Below are 13,413 nucleotides of genomic sequence, written 5' to 3'. Positions count from 1 at the left end.
TATAACTGTATAGGTGAGTAAATGGCAGTGTTATTGATTCTTTACATAACTAGCTAGGTGTGTCAATAACTCCATGGATGAGTGACGGTGTATGAGTGATTGTATAGGCGTATGAGTACATTTAATAGTGCTGTATTGATGAGTGACTGCATGTATGAGTAACTGTATGGGGGAATGAATGAATGTGTGTGTATAGCTAGGAATTAGTCAGTGGGTATATAGTAACTGCTATTGATTTGTCTATGGTTTCGAAAATGGTAGTCTGTATTTTAGAGTGGGTGTATCAAAGGTTATATTAGGGTGTGAGGAGGTGCATTAGATTATCACGTGGATGATGTCATCAGTGATGTCACTGACCATGTCATGAGTGATGTAATATGTGACGTTATCAGCAGTGCATTGCAGGGGCGCGAGTTATAGTTAGCTCTACTAACTATAACGTTAGAATTTCTCTGGTTTTGTACGAGTGAAATGTCCAGCTAACTATAATGTCCCTGAAACCTATGTTTTTTTCAGTGAATTTCTAAGGATTTTTAAATCCTAATTTCTAACTATAATGTCCCTGAAACCTATGGTTTTTTTCAGTGAATTTCAAAGGTTTTTTAAAGGCTAATTTCTAATTATAATGTTTCTTAAACCTATAGTTTTTTCAGTGATTTGAAATTATCATTCATTCTCAACCTGGTGAAAACAGTCGATATCGCCAGTTTTCCAGTAATAGCTTCCACACAAAAAGAATCGCCACAAATGAGAGCAGCCACTAAGGCTAATAATATGTCGAGTAGGCGTTCCTATGCAAAAATAACATGAAACACCACTTCCCAATATTTTCAACGAGCAGCCAAATCTGTGGGGCGATCCAAAAACAGGCGATAAGCTTTGTTAGCAGTAGGAATGTAACATCTGCCTTTTACTGGTGTAAAGTAGGACGACTACCTACGGTATGAAAGGGAGCCCAGCCCAGAATCACATCTGAAGACCAACACATGTCATAGAGCTACTGATCATGCACCTCCCACACCCAAGAGGGCCACAAAACCCACTGCCACCACCCTCAGGACCTCCCCCCCGGACCACCCCCCCACTACCACCGAGGCAGTGCACAACATCACAGTGAACCTTCCAAAAACGGCCACACAATAGCTGAATGTTGTGAGATGTGGCAACCAAATATGTGTGAAGGACGCAAGTCACCCACCAATAATAATGCACACAATACCAAGTGTAGCGGTGATGTGCTGGACAGACCTCACTATGCAGAGCACAAACCTCTCCATGTGTACATATACTGCTGGTGCTTGTAGTGTTGTGGACAGTGGACACAACCATGTTACCTCAGGCAGTGGGGAAGATCTCGGTCATGTACCTGTGTCTTCGTCTCCTGTAAGCGGAAGGGCAGTGGGCTGGTCCAACGTACGCCACTCCAGCGTGGAAGTGTGAATAAATAGGCCGGGACTCTGGGCGTGGTTCACTTGTGTGAAGGCCAATGCATCAGCCAGAGGGGCGGCCCTTACCCAGCCACCTGGCTGCCAACATGACCGCGGGCCTCCGAGACACAGTCCCCATGCGAACACAGCGGCACAGCACCGCAGAGTTATGTCTGTACACGCTACTGCCTTCGATCTACACTGCAGACAGCAGGGCTCACAATTCAGATGGAGTTGCGATTGTAGATGATGCAGTCCAGTAGGCAAGACACATTGCTCCCAGTGTGGCCCACCCGGACCACGTATCATCGCAGGCTGCGTACACGCTGAGTGCCAGAGGTACCACTAACTCAGTGCACCAAAAGACAACACCACGTGGCATTATTAAGGCAGAATTCATTAGACACAAGACATTGCTACCAGTGCGGCCCGCCCGGACCGCTCATCATCGCAGGGTGCGCACACGCTGAGTGCTTCAGGTGCCACTAACTCAGTGCACTACAAGTCAACGCCACGTGGCCTTACTGAGGCAGAATTAATTAGACAAAAGACATTGCTACCAGTGTGGCCCGCCCGGACCACGCATCATCGCAGGGTGCGCACACGCTGTTTGCTTCAGGTGCCACTAACTCACTGCACCACAAGTCATCGCCACGTAGCCTTATTAAGGCAGAATTCATTAGACAAAAGACATTGCTACCAGTGCGGCCCACCCGGACCACGCATCATCGCAAGCTCCGCACATGCTGAATACTTCTGATGCCACTAACTATGCAGCTCAACTCAACGCCACGTGGCTGTGGGCCCTTGCTGAACGCTGCCTCTGGCCTACACCATGGTCAGCACGGCTCACAATTAAAATTGAGTCTTGATTCATTAATTACAGAGTCCAGCAGGCAACTAACTACAACGTCCCTGAAACCTACACAATATCCTTTTAGTATCCTTGCTTCAAGAACTCTTTTGATATCAATTATAGCTTTGGTACAATGACAAAATTCATCTTGCAAGTCCAAAGGAACAGTGAATGGCAGTCTACATTGCGGCCAGCAGAGCACACAATTCGAATTCTGTCTTGATTCATTAATTTCAGAGTCCAGTAGGCAACTAACTATAACGTCCCCGAAACCTACACATTTCGACAATGTATCTCATACATTTTTCATCTTTTGTTACCTACACTGCAGTTAGCAGAGCTCACATTTTACATTGAGGCATGATTTATTAATTGCAGACAGAATTGTACTCTACGTCCTCGGATTTTGTCAAGAGGAAGTGACAAAAAGCATTCCTCGATGTCTGTGCTGTCTACTGCCTTCCATCTAAATTGCGGACTGCAGGACTCACAATTCAGATCGAGTTACGATTGCAGATGACGCAGTCCAGTAGGCAACAGACATTGCTACCAGTGCGGCCCTCCCGGACCACGCATCATCGCTAGCTGTGCGCACGCGGAATGCTTCTGATGTCCCTACCTCAGTGTGATGATGGTGACCTCAGCTAGGCCTACCAGTGCAAGGGGTTCGCCCTTCTCGGCATAGAGTCCTCAGACCAATAGGAAGAAGTTGGCACAGAAACTGGAATAGAAAATACAAAGTTTAATAAACCTCATGAGGTGGAACTACATTCACACAGCACCCTTCGGTGTTGAGTGAAGTAGCACACTGAACAGAAGAAGCATGGTCCTTTTATACCCACACAGGGGCTTAAAAAGGCGGTACAAGTACACATGAGAAGAGTTATGCACATAGATGGTCATACAGAACCTGCACAGTCAACAAGTAGGAGGAGTAAAAAGTTGCTGACATCAGTTAGAACAGCCTGACAGTTCTATACTAGGAACAGGTGCACTCTACTAGCTAAGCACATCTGCGCATGTGCAAGACTCTGGGAGAGGGAAACAGCAAATGTCCAGCACATAGCTAACTAAAATGGCTGCCAATTACAAAATGGCTTTCAGCTCATGCTAAGAGATTAAAGCAATCTTCAACAGATGGTCCTTTTAGCATGAGCTAAAGACATTCCCATAATCCAGTAGGAAATATGCATATTATTTTTTTTTCATAAATTTATCAATATCCTAATTCTTTGCTTGGTGGGCATTTCTCATTCTAAATATTGTTAAGCTGGTATGTATAAGGTATAAGCAGGAGTACAAAGGGAACAGAGCATTGGGTCATACAGATAGCAGGAGAGAGTAATTACTATTATCAGAAACAGAACTATTAGCTTTCTAGTCCTAAGCAAATCCTAGAACCATCCAGTAAAAACATTTTCAAGACTCCTATGCATTTCAGTGACCATCAATTTCAACTTCAAAATAGCCAACAGCACACATCTAATAAAAACATTTTCACTAGACTTTTCCAGTGTTTCCTTTATGAGGGCTAGAGTATCAATCAAGAAAAGGGTAAAGTAACATTTGTCAATTGCTCAGATGAACTTTTCTCTCGCAGAATAAACATTATTCCTAATACAATTATGAAAGCAGTCAGACATATTATTACAAAAATGATCCTGGATCCAGAGGACCAGGAGGACCACACAGGACCATGAGAATTAGGACGAAGAGCTGCAGAGGGTTGCTCCTCCTCAAAAATGGGACGACCAATGGGGTACATTTTCAACAAAAAAGAAAAGGAAGTCCTTGGGAAATTAAAGCCGCTGTACAACCAACCAGAGGGGAGTCTTCTCCCTGTGTCCGTTTGAGCCTCACAGGCAGGCTCTTGTTTTTCCCACGGTGGAGCTGCACAACTCGCAACTCAGGAATCACGGCCCAGTTTCAAGGGAAAAGTTTCTTCTTTCAGGATAGGGCAATCACCCACCAGGGCAAATGCTCTCAGCGATCCTGTCCAGTGTCTCAGGCAGTGCACCAGTTTTCTTCATTTCAATCTAACAGGCACCAGAGACACAGCACCTGTACCCTGAACTCAAGTCCTTCCCTAACTCCTGTATTCCTCTGCTGGCACACTGCTCTTTCGTTGGGGCCATAGATTGCATTCAGTGTGCCCAGGTATCTCTTGACCAACAAAGGTGAAAACTTTACAGCCACTTTGGGACCAGGATTCAGAGGCCTGATGCTAGGATCTTTGAAGCAACCCTTGTTTCAAAGGGGGTTACCTCAAGCAAAAACTTTCTCGCCTTCCTGGTCGGTCTGTGACTCTCGGCTGGGCATCAAAAACTTGATCCACGATTTCTCCTTTCTGATTTGTGACCCCGTATTTCACCCAAGACAGTGGCAGGGGTACACACTTCACATCCCAGTGCTTCCGGCCTTCTACCTTCACTGAGGTCCTGGTTGCCAGCAATGCCTGTGCAGGTTACCTTCACTTTGACTTCAAGCTGGACTGGTGCTGACTCTCCAAGCTGGATCTGATGTCCGCGCCCCTCTGGCAATGGTTGTAAGGCAGCAAATATCTATTGGTGGACAGAACAAAAGGTCTTTAGACAAGGCACAGAAATAATCTATCAACAGAGAGGATAGTCTCAGAATACTTCCTAGTCTAGGGACGCCCCATATATTAGCAAGGCACCCAAGAACCACTTTCACCTATGTGAGAGTAAAAGAAACAACAGCCTGGACCTATTGGCAAGTATAAAAGGAACTCTTTGGTGAACTGACAAGAGTAATACGTCACCCAATCCCAAGCAGCCAAGGAAGTCTGTGTTCATTTACTAAATTCTGAGGAAAAGAGAAAAACAATACAGACATACTTCAAATCCTTACATCTGTATATTCCTATCTTAATCATCTAAAGACCCTCAAGAAAAAAGTAAATGATCTACACTTTTACTCATAGACTTTGCATTACTTGTACAGGACTGCAGACACTTCTAAAATGATTTCTCTTAATAAAAGCACCTACATTGTATGCTTAGGACCATGCTCTCATGTTATAGGAGCAACAGGAAAATCTAAAACTGCTAATTTAACAGGGATTCCTATTACATAAAGAACTAAAAAACTTCAACATAATGGGTACATTTTCTCCAGCAGAACATCTTGTGACAAAGAGACTCCTATAAAACAATATTTTCCTCAAAAATGTTTGCTAAGGATCACATGGGCATCTTCTCTGCATTCTATTTTTCACAATCCAAACCATGCAACATCAGCTCTAGTAAGGACTGTCAGTTTATTTACACAGACTAGCTAATAAAAACTAGCAATGCCCTTGCAAAACTGTATGTAGCATGAGAATAACAAACAATAGAGGTGTTATCACCTGAGAATTTTAGAACAAAAACTACCCACAGCTAGTTCCCCTTAAAGATCAAATAAGGAAACCACAATCTAGACTAATCCTTTCATAATTTCATCAGACAGGATGGGCAGTAACATAGCAAATGTATTTATTCATTTTATTAATGCTAATAATGTTTAAAACAATATTACCGAATAGCCAATTAAATGTCTCATGGCTATTTCACAGACAGTTTAGACAGGCTCAAAAGAAATTGAGAAAAAGAGAGAGAACACATACATTTGCCTACCCTTAATTAGGAGCTAGCCTCCTCCCCCCATTTTTGACAGTAGGAAACCTGTAACAGGTTTCATTCTGTCAACACTATCAACCCCAATTTGTAGCAACTGGGCATAAACAAACTCTGAGGAGCTAAATAGCACATTGAGCTAGCTAAAGAACATATTCCTTTAGCAAATGTACAAGTGTGACTCGAGGGCACATGAATTCAAACTAAATCCCATTGCTTCCTTAATTCAGCCCTAAAAGCATTAGTGCTACATATATGGCAGAGCCATTGTCTTAATAAGAGCTGACATATACCATTATTATTCAATCTGTTCATATGAGTGAACAAAAACTTTCTTTTGCAAAAAAAGCAAGCAAAACCTCTTTCTGTCCCTGCCCTGCCATTTCGTCTTTCAAATGTCGAAATGTCAAAGCAAATGTTGCGCTGAGCCCTGCTTCTAAATGTAGAACTTCAACCTTTAACCTATTCGCAGCTGTTCTATCTTGAGTGCAAGGTTTTCATGCAGTTTTACAAATTCAAAGTGACCCTGGAGACTGAGAGCTCAACAGCAAAACCCACTCGTTTCCTGTCTACCAGCAATTCAGAGGTAAGCTTAATAACTTCTGCCAGATTTTTTGTACATATTTATATTTGTAAGCAGTGTGCCGAGTGCTTGTCTAGCAGTATAGATGTCAGCTATTCATTCTATGCTTACATATGTGCATTTACTGTAGCCTGAGGCAGTTTAAAAGCTGCTCTGATTGGAATAACCTCATTTAAATAGTGAATTTTACTCAATTTCGACTTTGATGTTTGGGGCACTTAAAAATGAATATCCTACAATGTTTTTGCATAATAGTCATCCCCAGAATGTCCCCTACATATCCCAGAGATGTGGCATCAGAAATGTATAATGTATACCCTTATAAAAATGAGTTTTGTACGCCTGGGTAAAGTGAAATTTCACATGTAAGTGACCCCCTATTGCTGTATAGCATGGCTTAAATTCAATTTGGATGCTAGGAGGTCACAGCATCATTATTAGGCATTATAAATATTAAAAAACGAATTCAATGCACCTATTTTAAATAACATGTTTTATTATAATCAAAATATATATATTTTTTTAAATAAATCCAATCATTTTGATGAGTCCACATATGAAAAGCAAGCTGCATCCCTTGCCTATCATATTTAAACACATTCATTCATAGCCCTAAGAACAGAAACCTAATTTGAAAGTCTGCACCACTTTTAAAGGACAGTCATTATTATTTAACATCAAAAACCACTCTTATTCTTATTTAAAAAGGCATTAAGAAAAGAAATCCCTACTGTCAATCTGTCCTCTGTTTATCAAAAATAATGAAACAATATTACTAACTTTTAAAACAGGAGTCTGAAATGCAGGATTTTACACCGTGCTTGCACTGACTTAAGGGGTAGTGACGTCAGCTGTTTTCTGTGGCCGGAGTCAGAAATACCCACATGCTGACACAGCTGCTTGAAACGTAAAGGCGTCGAATTCACACGCCTTTCAAGTCAGCCTTTCCACAAATCTGTTGTTCTGTAATGTATTCAGGTCTGCAACAACCAACTCACTCAGATAATGTGAATGCCTGTTAATACCTAATACAGAAGGATAAATGCTGTGACATTTTGTATCCTAATTTTATCTATTGCAAAACACACAATTTAGTTTTTTGAAGCTTTTTTTATTCCTATTAAATGTGGATTCTAATTTTATCTTCAACATTGTGGCAATTTGCACACATGTATAGTGTCTTACTCTGTCAATTTAATGATAGCGTGCAGCTATTTAGCATACATTATATAATTCATTGCTGGATTCTTGATATTTGGCATAACAGAATGATGACAAAAAAAAAACCATTGAGCTCATTCCAGACATTTTCAAAATGGTGTCATACACATAATACAGGGCACTTAAGGCTAGCCATTCTTACACCAAGAGCGCAATCGCTACTTACAAGTACCACTAATGACAAACCACAGACATTTAAACACACATTTAACCCACAGATCAACACTTAGGACAGAAACAAAAGACAGCCCACAGACTGTACTTAAACCAAACCATTTGTAAATACTAGTTCTAAGTCATATTCACTAGATTTGGCTGGCAGAACACCAAGAAAAAAAACGCTCTGCATATCACCACTTATGAATGTTACTAAGTGCACAGACCAGGATCCTTTCTATGTACATATTTAGTTCCTCGGGGTACTAGTCACCAAAGAAGAAATACTTTTTTATACCTAAACCTAGTTAAGTATCCCCTCTAGGGGAGCCGGCTAATTATATACAAGTTTAAAAATGGTACATCCAAGAAAGCAACACATTCATAAATTCACCTGGGGGAAAACAAAAAGACCATCACGCATTTGCTTGCAATTAACTGCTTTGTTCTTCAGCTCTAATGCTTTCACATAAATGTTCTTTCGCTGTTCTTTTTCAATCAAGGCTTGCTCACGCTTCATTCGTTCACGCACTTCTTTCTCCCACATTCGTACACAATCAAACATCTCTTGCCTAGTCTTTCGCTTAAACATACATTGTTCCACATACTCAATCTTTCGTAAATCAAATGACCCATACATAGGCCAACGCAACTCAGGATCCTTACGAGTGTATTTATTCCATAATGCGCTGTACATTATAGAAGAAAGACCATACTTAATATACATATCCCTATTAGGCGTCCCCTCCGGGGGGCCGGTTGTGCTTCATCTAGTCTCAAATTGGTACCACTACAAAAGCAACACATCCTATGAAGTGTGCTAAAAACAGGCATGCCAAAAATAGTGCAGAATATGCAGTATTATAATCAAAGTAGAACTTAAGGTACCTTTAGTACGATGTGCCGTTCAAATCAATTCAGATAGAGAAAATTCTCCTCATTACCTGCCTATATAAATTGCAATCCATATATAAATCTCATAACAAACCAAGTTGGCCAACATCAATTCCAAAATCCAAAAGCCACAGTAAGTGTTACTAAACTACCTTACCAATCCCAGGCATCAAAACCAACAGCAAGCGCCACAGAAGGACACTTACCAATCACTTGTCCAGGTTCCAACTGCCAAGTTCTAAAATCGACCAAATGGTCACTGCACGGCGAATCAACAGAAGAGATCTCAGTCAAGGACCGGCACCACCTGGATGGTCAGATCAGAAAGAAAGGAAAAACGCCGTGGTTGCCAAGACTCGGGTCTCATCGTGCAGTGATTGCGTCCAGAGCTAGATTCCAATCCTTCGTCGCGACCAATCCTTTGGGCATCCGAGTCACCGATGAGCCCCAGTAGTTGGGCGCCACTTTGTTGATGGTGACCTCAGCTAGGCCTACCAGTGCAAGGGGTTCGCCCTTCTCTGCACAGAGTCCTCAGACCAATAGGAAGAAGTTGGCACAGAAACTGGAATAGAAAATACAAAGTTTAATAACCTCATGAGGTGGAACTACATTCACACAGCACCCTTCGGTGTTGAGTGAAGTAGCACACTGAACAGAAGAAGCATGGTCCTTTTATACCCACACAGGGGCTGAAAAAGGCGGTACAAGTACACATGAGAAGAGTTATGCACATAGATGGTCATACAGAAACTGCACAGTCAACAAGTAGGAGGAGTAATAAGTTGCTGACATCAGTTAGAACAGCCTGACAGTTCTATACTAGGAACAGGTGCACTCTACTAGCTAAGCACATCTGCGCATGTGCAAGACTCTGGGAGAGGGAAACAGCAAATGTCCAGCACATAGCTAACTAAAATGGCTGCCAAGTACAAAATGGCTTTCAGCTCATGCTAAGAGATTAATGCAATCTTCAACAAGTGCACCACAACTCATGGACCCTTTATGATAGAATCTTTTGTGTATGATTTCAGATCTGCTGCCCCTACCTCAGTGCACCACAAGTCATGAACCCTTTACAATAGAACCTTTTGTGTATGATTTCAGATCTGCTGCCCCTACCTCAGTGTACCACAAGTCATGAACCCTTTACGATAGAACCTTTTGTGTATTATTTCACATCTGGTTCCCCTAACTTAGTGCAGCACAAGACATGGACCCTTTATGATTGAATCTCTGTGTGATCCGATGATTACTGTTGTACTTGTTGCCAGCACCAACCACTCCCTGAGGGCTGGCATACACTCACCCCACACGCATCCAGCACAGACATCACTGGACATGTGACCCTGGTAAACCCTGGCTGAGCCCACATGCCCGTAACCAGTACCACTATCTATCTAACTGTGTCCGTGTGTTCATTATGTATGCATGATGCTGCCCCTGGGCCCTACCACATTACATTCTACTGTGGACAGCACTTGCAACCATTTTGCCTCTGGCATTGGAAAAAACTTTGGTTATGTAACTTTGTCTCGGTCATTGTATAGGTACATAGGTAGAGACTGGATCATTAGAGTACTGCAAGGAGAGTGTATAGTGAATATATAAGTGCTTCAGAATTGGCGGCGTGATTGGATAAGTACATATGTTGGCAGAGCCTAACACAGAGCACGAGCTTGGCTCTAATAGGCTGCCCTCCATGTGCCAAAAACTGAAATTTGGGCTTTGCATGGCCCTGTATTGCTACAGCTGCAACACTCCACTGAATGTGCAATAAACATTCATATCCACACAGATATGTCATGTGTACGATCTTTAATGTGTGGAAATATGGATGAATGTAGGGTCAGTGATTCCCCCTACCTTCCATGTTGGCCATGTTTTAGGACTTGGGTCACAGGGTGACACATTGGTGCTTGCAGCCCGGGTGGCGGCAGCACTACAACAGGGACACCCGCATCAGTTGATTCCTCATACAGCCCAGGATGGAACCACACCCAGAGCTCCGGAGTTATTGTTCACAGCCTCACGCAGGACTGGCATACGCCAGGCCAGCCCAATCCGCTTACGCATACAGGGAGGGACAATAACTCTACATGGCCCAGATTTTCATTGTAGTGATCTGCTGCTCTCAGGTCTAGTTGTCAGTATGCCACAGCCACTCCCTGACGGCTGGTTTACACCCACACCACACCCATCAAGCACAGGCGTCACAGGACACGTGACCCTGCCAATAAAAAGGACCGGGCGCACATGCTCCATGCCATTCCCATTTGAGACTTGGTCACCGGATGCACTGCGGCCGGCACAGGCACATCGCCACGGGACGGTGACTTTCGGTGCACTGAGGTAGGGGCACTGCAAGTGCTGAGAGAGTGTGCAGCCTGCGATGATGTCCCGGTGATCCGGACAGCTCAGGTTTTGTGTTCCTGCTGGACCGCAGTGTAGGCCTGAGCCATCGACCAGTTGGGGCCTACCGCCACGTGGTGTGGCCTCACTGGTCACAGAGTTAGTGGCGCCGCAAGGGCTGAGTGGGTGTGCAACCTGCGATGATGGCGGGTGCACTGGTATGTCCTCTGCCATGGTAAAATCAAGACGCAGCACCAAATGTGAGACCTGGTGGCCTGCGGAGCGGGGCTGCATGATGTAGAGGGTGCCCTATCCGCGGAAAGGTGAGCAGTGAGACCTGGGTGCGCAGCAGCGGGCAGACACCTCTGGGCAGTGGCAGTGGATGGGGTGCAGCAGCCTGGGTCCACAAAGGCGGGACAGCGATTTATGCTTGCGCATTTGTATGTTCTCTGCCATTACTTATTCTGTACTATGTTTCATATGAGTGAGCTTGAGGGCTGCACTATGTCCCGGCACATGGTTGGAGACACACCGGTGGCGGAAAGGTGAGCTGTGAGGGATTTGTCCACAGTGTGGGCACTCACTGCCCCTCTCCATCTCTTCCTTTCTCTCCCTCACACTCTTTCTCTCTCTTCCTCTATCTCTCACTCTTTTTCTCTATCTTCCTCTCACTTTTTCTTTCTTTCTCTCTCTCTCTTCCTCTCTCTCACTCTTTCTCTCTCTCACTCTCTCTCCTTTGATGGACACATGACGCACAATCTTATCTTGCTTTTTGTCTAGCAGGCCTGCGATGATGCGTGGCCATTCTGGCAATCAACACTCACTGAATTGTGAGCTCGGCTTGACCGCGTTTACGCAACGGCTGAGGAGGTTGCTTCGGCACATGGTGAACCCTCTTACACAAACGCAGGTGGCGGAAGGTGAGCAGAGAGGCTTGTTTCCGAAGCAGCAGGCAGCCACCTCTGGGCGGTGGGAGTGGATAGTGTGCAGCAGCGTGGGTGCACAAGAGCGGGCAGACACCTCCGGGCAGTGGGAGTGGATGGGGTGCAGCAGCCTAGGTGCACAGGAGCGGGTAGACACCTCTGGGCGGCAGGAGTCAATGGGTTGCAGCAGCGTGAGTGTGCAAAGCAGACAGACACCTCTTTGCGGCGGAAGTCAATGGGGTGCAGCGGCCTGGGTGCGCAGGGGCGAAACAGAGAATTACGCATGTGCAGTTGTATGTACTCTGCCATTACTGATTCTATACTATGTTTCAGATGACTGAACTTGAGGGCTGCACTATGTCCGGGCATGTGGTTGGAGACACACCAGTGGCAGAGAGGTGAGCTGTGAGGATTTTCTCCACATTGTCAACACTCACTCTCCCTGTACATAAGGGATTATGGGTTGGTTTCCGACTGGCTCCTTGACCCGTCAGATGCCAGCTTGAATGATCAGCCAGTTTAAACTCCGAACGCCAACATTGTGATTAGGTGGTCGGACTTTAAACCATGGATGTCAGTCAGAAAGCCTCCGACCACAGGTCGAATGCTTTCCGACTGACACTCTAATGAGCCCCTTAATGTCATTTGGACAGATCAGAATAATAAAGGATTTTGAGGTAAATGGCGTGAACAATCAAAGAGCATAAAAACATTCTGTAACCAAGACAGTGGCTTCTAAAGTTCGAAAATAGTTCTTACTAAAGTGCTTTGTGCGTGAAATTTATAGTTAATTAGAACGCACTAAAGATTTAAAAATGTTGCAATTACAATTAACATGACCAGGTTACATTAATGATAATGAAAGCACTTCTACTCCTTTGAGGCAGGACAGTAAAAATAGCACAATTAAAACAAATTAATTATGGATGCCTACTGCTTATGAATTAATCTTGGCCCAGTGTTCATTATCCCTGGTCTATAAGCACTCAAGATCAGCACGACCGAGCATCGGATCTGTGACACAATATTCTGAAAGTGCATTAAGCATGAGACTTTCAGACTTTTGCTGACTAAATCAGGACCGCATAATTTTCTATGCTGCATAGATGTAAGAGACGACTTGATTATTTTTTCTTTTGTTGCAAATTTATATAGCGCGAACTCGACCCGAAGGTATTGGAGCGCTTTACACGAGCACCGTATTTACATTACACATTCAGGCATGGGGAGATTAAGTGAGTATCCCAGAATCACAGGATGTGGACGCGACCCCGAGGCTCGAACCCTGGTTTCCAGCACCAAAGTCAGCAGTCTAGCCGACGGACCACATCCCCTCCCTGATTAAAGGCAAAGTTGGCATCAACTC

This window comes from Triturus cristatus, chromosome 10 (genome assembly GCF_964204655.1).
Source record: "Triturus cristatus chromosome 10, aTriCri1.1, whole genome shotgun sequence".
Classification (NCBI taxonomy): domain Eukaryota; kingdom Metazoa; phylum Chordata; class Amphibia; order Caudata; family Salamandridae; genus Triturus; species Triturus cristatus.
Note: the sequence above shows the minus strand (reverse complement) of the source record.